Source organism: Sinocyclocheilus anshuiensis, unplaced genomic scaffold, assembly GCF_001515605.1.
Source record: "Sinocyclocheilus anshuiensis isolate Anshui unplaced genomic scaffold, SAMN03320099.WGS_v1.1 scaffold1500, whole genome shotgun sequence".
In the NCBI taxonomy this organism is placed as follows: Eukaryota; Metazoa; Chordata; class Actinopteri; order Cypriniformes; family Cyprinidae; genus Sinocyclocheilus; species Sinocyclocheilus anshuiensis.
The window spans coordinates 799,757-808,940 of NW_015537960.1; the positions used below are offsets into that span (position 1 = coordinate 799,757).

The following is a 9,184-nucleotide window of genomic DNA, read 5'->3' on the forward strand; positions in this document are numbered from 1 at the left end:
GAATAGTTTGTAAAGAACTTAACTATTAACTAATTGTACAACTATTGTATAATAGTGTTTTTGTATAATATTTTTATAGAATTTATCAAATTTACCACAAAAGTCAAATTTGATCTTAAAAGTTATATTCAACAAATGTTCAATGCTTCATTTATAAACTCTGTAGCTGTCAATGCCATACTTTTCTGCATTTTTTTCTTACATGCATGTTACTTTTGACTGTTTTCTCTTGTTTTAAATAAATATTTACTTTTTGATAGCCATTCTGTGTGTGTAAAATTATTTTAAAATGAACAAGATTTGTAGGTTTAATGTCTAGCTCGATTTGGGTTCATTTTAGCCTAGCAGTGTAGTAATTTTAAACCATAAAAAAGCAACCCAGCATGCTGGGTCAAACATAATAACCCAACTAGTTGGGTTAAAACAACCCAGCGCTGGGTTCGTCCCTTTTTGACCCAGCGCTGGGTTGCCAAAATAACCCAAATTGGGTTGTTTTTAACCCAGCCGTTTTTAGAGTGTATCTTTTTGAATTAAATCAGTGCTGAAAAACTTAAAATATCCAAACCTAAAACTATTGATGGAATGATGGGTCTCATGAAAAAAAAATTAAAAATATATATATATATATATATATATATGTATGTATGCATGTAGGCCTATGTATGTAAAATTCCATATTATATTTAATAAAAAAATATTCGAATTATTATTTATTTTTCTCACCCAAAGGACAAATAATGCTTTTAAACAGTGTTTGAATTGTGTCAAAGCTCTTGGGGGGTCCCCCAAACCAGACCCCCCCTCCCACGCCCCCTTCAAAAAAAAAAAAAAATAAAAATAAAACCTTATATAGCCTAAATATGATTCATATTTTTTGTCTTGTCCTCTTTATCGTTGAGAAAACCTAGATAAAAGTTTATTTTACGATGATCAGTGAATTAGGTGTACGAACAATCACTAAGCAAAGAAGAATTAAATATCTAGCCTAGGGGTGTGCCATATTGACAAAAAATGATATCTCAATATTTTCTGGGATTTTATCAATAACGATAATCAGACAATATTTTGCTGAGTGAGTTGCGCTGCAGGACTGCCATGGACAGCTGACTCTGTGTGGTGGTCAGTTCACAGCAGTGACAAAAAATGTATCTTTTCCAACAAGTTTAAAATTATTTTTACCCTTTATGGGCATTTTTACCTTTGTAAAGCCATATTTTTTTCTTTGTCAAATTGTGTCAAACTGTGTCAAATTCTTAGGCTACATTTAATCAATAAAGTCAGTTACAATAATACGACATTTGGGGCTGTTACCAAACAAATACCAACAAAATTAATTTTTGCAATGCAGAGGAAACACAGAAGCTGCATCTGAAGTGGCATTTAGATGCATATACACACTGTTTAATGCAAGACATGGATGCATTTAACCTGCAGTTACAAATGCATAAATAATGTTTTGATAGTTTAATCCTAAAACATTAATACTGATATTTGAAATTGTTTTAAAAAAATGAAAAGGTTATTTTAATGTGAAATTCAAACCGCCAGTAGGTGGCAGCAAGTCACTGTTAATAAGTGAGTTATTGCAATTGAACCGAATCATTTAAAGGGTTGATTCATTCAGGAACGAAACACCAGACGCTGTTTTGGCTGTGGCTTTGTTTGGACCAATTTTTGTTGGCAAAATAGAGCAAAAGTAGGCAATATGGTGTCTAAAACGTAAGTCTCTTAATATTAACTAATTGTTTATTGAACTGTTGTATAAAATCAATATGACGTGTGATATTTTTTTGCGAATAAAATGTCACTCTTCATGTGATAATGATTAAAGCTGCAGTCCGTAACTTTTTTTGGTTAAAAATGAGCCGAAATCAATATAAGAGCAAGTACATAACCAGCCAGTGATCAAAACTATCACCTTACTTTAGCCCGATTCACAATGGTTAGCTTATAATAATGTTTTCTAATTTGAGTGGTACGGGTAGGTTTTCGCAGGAAATTCGAGCATGCCGCTGCATTGTTACGTCACGTCTGTAAACATAAAGAAGTTGTCCCGGCTACTAGGCTATTGCATGTGAGGATCCTGCAGGTGGCGGATCGTTTATAGCCTTTTCTCACAGCAGCCAGAATAATGAAATGTATCATTTTGATGGCGAATTGTAATCCATAAAGGATTATGTGTTTATGAAACACATGTGAAGGAAATTAAATTATATTCCAGTTATAAATGTGCTTCTGATTACAGATAGCCTACAAATATTTTTATTTTAAAGAAAACCAGTTCGAAGGGAGCATAATTTGCTTTTTGGGTTAAAAGAATTTCTTAATATTAAATTAGAAGAATATGCCAATTAGATTAGACTGTGCAGAAATTGAAATCTACTCGCTTATACACACTATACTCATAGTCACCAATGTCATGCAGTGAAAGAACACACTCTAAATGAGAACAGTCAGTCTAGCTAGTGTTTAAACACTCATAACTCCTCTTATAACCAATGAAGCTGTCCACACTCGGTATGATAAATTAATATCTAACTTAGATCGTTCGTACATCTGCACTTTGTTGCTTATGATGAGGAAATTCGCGAGTTTCAGTCTGAACAAAACTCTTGGGGTTTCAGCGATGACTGATCTGAACGCCTCTGATTGGCTAATGCATTCCTAAACCCAACAGAATCGTGTGTGATTGATTATAATGAGCAACGCTGTAAAAACGCGTAAAAACAAAATATGATGTAACGTGAGCAGGTTTAAATTTAATACAGCAATCAAACTTCATTTTAGGTATTATAGTTTATATATAGAGGTAAAGAAAAAACGGTTCTTAAGTTGTCATGACTACCTGTAATTAAAGTCTAGCATAACGTGAAAAAAATGAATGTATAAAAATGTAAATGTATGTATTTTTAAATGAAGTAAGGTAAATTGTAAACATTATGCTAAAAGATTAACTAAAATAATAAAATATTGAAAAATATAAAATATATAAAGATTTATTTAAAAAAAAATATATATATATATTACATGAACGCATGAAATAGGGTAAGAACAGGAGGACATTATGTAATCTTATGTGTTTCTAAAGTCTGACCAGCAGATGGAGACATGACTTTATAATGATCTTTGATACGGAAATCTCACTGTGATATGATATCTATCGATTAGGTTGAGACAGTGACACTTTCTCCGTCACTGTAATAAAAGTACAGATATATGGGGAAATATTTAAACAAATTGAGATCTCACCACCAACCTAAAACCTTGACATGAGCACGGAAATAAAATGCTTCTACATGCTTGTTTACATTGTAACTTAAAAACGAGGTGTATTTGAGTGTAGGTAGTGTTTTAATAAAAAAAACAAAAAAAAAACAAGACATATCGTGTGATTCAATTTACCCAACAGACCACTCAGCATGTACTGAAACAGCCTCATATGTGGGCTTTTTTATGTGTACAGTAGGCCTATTAACACTGGCAATGTCACTCTTGAGCCATGTCAGCGATTTCTGAATTAAAAAAGGCCTGTGTGTAATCAGATAATAGTTTAAACAGTTCAAGTTTAAACTGAGCCCATAATATTACCACTAGAAGATAAAGAATCTCCTTTCCTAATCTAATAAAATCACAAACAATTGGTTGTATTGCAAAGTTTTAGCATTTCATGTACACTGACGAAAAAAAATTGGTGTAGAAACAAATTTCACTCAGAAGTTACTAGAAAATTTCACAACTAATTATAAAGAAACAGCCAGTAACTGAATTAAGTATGGAATTTTGAAGTAAAAATACTGGAATAGTAAAGTGTAAGTATCTCACTAACTCTCAATATGCGTCTGTCTCCTCATGGTGAGAACATATACATTATATTTTATATTGATTAAATTCACATTATAGACATTTTTAATTTAGTTACCACACACCTCAGGATGTAACATCAACCTTTTCCGAGGAGAAAATTCAAAGCTAAAGCTAAATAGCAAAATGCTTCACTGTATAACAGCTAAACTGCTTCTTGCTTCAATATCTCATCAAGAAAGGTTGATATTACAGTAAATATTATAATTTTCTAGCGAATGGAGCCATAGAGGAAGAACAGGTTTACTTCAATTATTCATATACTCTAGGTTATCTAGGTTAAACTCCTGCTACACGTCATTTGCATTTGAGAACACATGAATGTTCGCCCTCCTGTAGAGTGACATTCCTGTAGACGCCGGTTTTCACATGTACAATCTGTTTTTTTTTTGTTGTTTTTTTTGTTGTTTTCTTGCTTCCCTGTAAGTTAAGATTTTAATGGTAGGTATATTTGAAGAAAGAGATTTAATGAACAGGTCTCTGTTCGAATTTCTTTCCTTGTATGAGGCTGATATTACGGCTGAGTCTTTTGCACCCTTCTTAAGTTCAGTTTGACGCTGTTTGGCAGACCGTACTTGATCAGCTCCTGTTGTAGCTAAAATAAAGATGGACAGAAAGATCAGAATGTCTATTAGCACCATAATTTGCATAACAACATACTATGTTCTGTAGCAAATGCAGCTTACTTTCTCTAAAACAGTCTCAATGTTTGCACTCTCTCTTAGGTCTGAAAATGAAGTAACTCTCATTTGAACTCCTATGATATTGTCTAAGAGAAACAATGCACACATAAACAATATGTTTAATTAACCACAGGAATAGTTTACTCAAAAATGACAGTTTGCTTACAATTTACTCACCCTCAGGCCATCCAAGGTGTAGATGAATTTGTTTTCATTGGAACAGATTTGGAGAAATGTAGCATTCCATCACTTGCTCACCAATGGCTCCTCTGCAGTGAATGGGTGCCGTCAGAATGAGATTCCAAACAGCTGATAAAAACATCACAATAATCCACACCACTCCAGTCCATCAGTTAACATCTTGTAAAGCGAAAAGTTGCATGTTTGTAAGAAACAAATCCATCATTATGCTGTGTTTTAACTTCAAACCATTGCTTCTGGTTAGTCTTCAAAGTCCTCCATCCAAAATATTGCTTTCTCCAATTAAAAAAGTAATCTTGATTGAATCAGAAGAGAAATATGCACAGATCAAGCACTTTTTGGAACCGTTCAGAAGCAACAGTGTAAAGTTAAAACACCTTAATGATGGATTTGTTTCTCACAAACGCGCAGCTTTTCACTTCACAAGACCTTATTTGATGTACTGGAGTGGTGTGGATTATTGTGATGTTTTTATCAGCTGTTTGGACTCTCATTCTGACGGCACCCATTCACTGCAGAGCAAGGTGAGCAAGTGATGGAATGCTACATTTCTCCAAATTTGATGAAGAAACAAACTCATCTACATCTTGTATGGCCTGAGGGTGAAACTATTAAAACTTGTTTGTTTGCTTGTTTCTGGGTACATTTGGCATCTGGTTGCATTGTAGCATTTGGCAGACGTTTTTATACAACGGAATTCAAGATATAAATTCTTGCAGTAACATGCATGTTCTCTGGAAACTGAACCAGTGACTTTGGCATTGTAGTGCATGCTGAGGAACAGGAACCTTGTTATTATGCCACACCTAACTACAAATTAATTGTGTACCTTGTAGATTGTTTTGATCTGGTCCACCATCCACCCTGAAGGCCCATCGGCCTGGAACATTGACATTGGTGGAGTTCTTGAGGTTTGGAGTAAAGCTCCCATTGTCTGACCCCGGAATCTTAAAGTAGGCTGTGGAGTTTATTGTGTCATAACCAGCCTGTACAAACAAGGAAAACACAAATTATTGTGAGAAATTATCAAGTTATATTTGTTCCACTGATACAGAAGTCTTGTCTTACCTGCACAATATTATATGCCACAGCACAGTCACCATAATTCATGAGAATAAAAGACAAATCACTGCCCGAAATCAAAACCACTTGAAACGAAGTTTCCTGCAAAGTTGGGGAACATTGATTGTCATGCATCTCTGGAAATATCACATTTGTAACCTTGAGCCTGGAGGAGTTATGACAAACTAACTCACCGTACCAGTGTGGTAAAAGTATGCAACTCTATCCCAAGTTGCAACAAGGACCCAAATAGCCGTGAAGCTCAGACCAGGGAAGTACTGGTTTATATCCCGAGTGGCACGAGTGAGAACACTCCCGGTTGAGTACTGCTGATATGAGATGATGCCATTCATACTGACGTCAACGTCGGTCCAGAGGGGAGCAATGATGTCTTCGCTTCCATTGATGGGAAAGTAATGAGAAATAAACTGTGATGAAGACTGGTTGAATGTAAGTTGTCCGTTATTGTTAACCTAGGTAATAAAAGATATTAGTTGTCCATGCCACATTTGAATCATTCACCATTTGTATTAACAGAACTAGATTCTCACAAATGTCCTGTTGTACGTGCGCCCGAAGAACACAAAAGGACTCCACAGGTTGATAAGCGTGGAGTTTTCATCCTCAACGGCAATATTAACAGTGTCTCCTGCCACTGAGCCGAATGGATAGAATATCACCGGCGCTGCAAGTAAAAATGGACATTTTTCAAGCTTCAAACAGTTCATTTTGACTTAAATGTTCTAGTTCTAAGGTCAATAATTACCTGTCTGTGCCTCTGTTACCCTGCCTGTTGAAGAAAAAGATTACATTTGAATACGATTCCATATAGAAAGTATAATGTCTTTGCCATATAATGAAGGACATTATTCAAATGGATGTTAAAACTCACTCAGTGACAGGACTGATAAGAACACCAGCAGATAATGTGAAACTGGAGACATTCTCACAATAAATATTTGGATGAGGTCAGAGATACCAGAATGCCACTGCTATAAATTCATACAGAGCAACTAGAACACAAGCAAGCACAAGAGAACAAAGCCATCTTAATACTTATTTTGATTTAAAAGTTATACGAACACTTGTCTCTTCAGATTAAAAAAGACAATATCATATTACAGGGTTCCTACACATTTTTCATTTCAAAATCTCATACTTTTCCAGATTCAAATGTCCAAACCTCTCAGTAGATTTTCAGACCATGTTTAATATAAATGGTCCATAAAGTATTATTTTCAGCTTTATATTTGGTAGATACTGTAGTAGTCATCTGTAAATATTTTTATTTTCTAAGGTTCTTTTTTCATTGATTTTCTCTAAGTGACAACACAGAGCACATAAAAAAAGAAAACAGACTTTTGCATGTACACAAGATACTTTTTTGTGCCCTCGAGGAAATATTCAAATGCACACTGGAATTTTTAGCATGCTTACAAATTAAAATGTTTTGTTTTATATATAACCTATTTCATTTGTGTGTCACTGCCACAATTGATGTTTTATTAACAAGGTTCGGGAGGAGCATGTTCAGATAATCAATCAATTCAGCACAGGTGGAGCTCGTCTAGATAATCAACTTAACCAGCACGATACGTATATATATATATATATATATATACACACACACAGCCAACTCACCTCTGTCTCACGACAGTTTTCCGGCATCCCTCCTCCACCCCAACTCCTCATTTTTAACTATTCTCATCCCAGACAGGGATGGGGGTTCTCTAGGTTCGGGCTATATTCCGGGCTCGGAGCCCTCCCTCAGGACAGCATGCCAAATATACTTACTATTTGCTCAGTCCGATTAAGTGTGGACTCGTGAATCTTACTAATAAAATTGCACATTAATTAATAGAGATCTACTTGCTCAAAATTTGGCTTTCCTTAGGGTAGTACCTCTAATATCAAGGCCTAATGTCCAATTTAACACATCCCATATGGTAACGGAGAAACCGTAACACGAAATGGGCTGATGGCACAATACAGCTGTGTGCATTGTCCTATTTGCCAAGGTTCAAGGGTCTATAAAAAAAGACTGATACTGTTAAAAAAAAGTGTTCAAATGTTTTTTTGTTAGGGCAGTACATCACATTTTTAAGGCCTTAGGTCTGCTTTAGCATGCCAAGAAACCACACTGCAAAATGGGTTGATGGTGCAATAGGTAGCTCAGTGTGCATTGTCCTATATTTAAAGGTTTCTCATGCGCACATGAAAGTTTGTTTATTTTTTTATTTTTGCAAAGTTCCTTTTAGAAGCTATTTAATACGGTGCTAAGAATATTGTTTGAAGAAACCAAAAATGCTGCATTTTTGCATAATGAAACCGTGCACCTTGAAAAGTCACTAAACAGCTGCCATGAAAACACTTCTTGTATGATATATTTATTTTCATTAAATTCTTAATTTTCTATTACAGAAATCTAAATGGGGCAAAAGTCTGGAAATTCAAATATTTTTCCATGCTCTGCTTTCTTTTTTTCATACGTTTCAAGACCTGGAAATTACTCAAATCAGATTTCCATACTTTTCCAAACCGTGTAGGAACCCTGATATACATATCATCAGAAAATAAGTTATCAAAACAAACCATATAGACAAAAAGCTAGATAGTACTTACTTCAGACGGCTTCATATGGAGTACGTTCTTGCACTTGCTGTAGGTTAAAATCTGGCCCTAATTATCATAGCACCAAAGGGAGGGACATGTTCAGGGAATGCATGTCAAATGCATTCGGGCGAACAACAACTGAACTTTTCACAATACTCACAAAACTCAATGTTCAAGTTAAACAACAAGAGTCTCCATTGACTTCTATTTTGTTTGTTTTGTTTTTCTTTTGTCAAGAGCTCATCCCATTAAAATTGTGTCTGGGTGAATTCCTTGTGCTAGATTAAATCAAGAAACCATAAAGATCATGCTGTAATTTGCAAAGAAAAACAGTCTTATGCACTCTTGCACAATGTAACTGCTGTAGGAGAATTTTGTTGATGTATGAAACAGTCTTTCTTGCTCACCAGCGGATCCTCTGCAGTAAATGGGTGTCATAAGAATGAGAGTCCACATGATTCCAGTCCATCAATTAACATCTTGTGAAGTGAAAAGTTGCAAATAAATCCATCATTAAGACATCTTAAAGGGGTCATATGATGTTGCTAAAAAAGAACATTATTTTGTGTATTTGGTGTAGCGAATCAGCTCATGGGGAAATATGAATAAACACGCATATTTTGGTTACACAGTTCATTTAAACGCCTCTGGTTTGTAAAAATAGTAAATACCATTATGTCCTCGTGTTTTTTTACAGTAATAAAAGTTATAGGAGCATTAAATAGTTAACAAAGAAATCATTTTGAACAAAATTCATTCTAATG

The 9,184-nt window shown here is 34.8% G+C and overlaps 1 pseudogene; it reads right to left on the reverse strand.

Annotated features, from left to right (window-relative positions):
* Positions 1–4,151: 4,151 nt before the first annotated feature.
* The window catches only part of LOC107666879 (uncharacterized), a 61,565-nt pseudogene continuing 56,532 nt past the window's right edge, over positions 4,152–9,184 (reverse strand).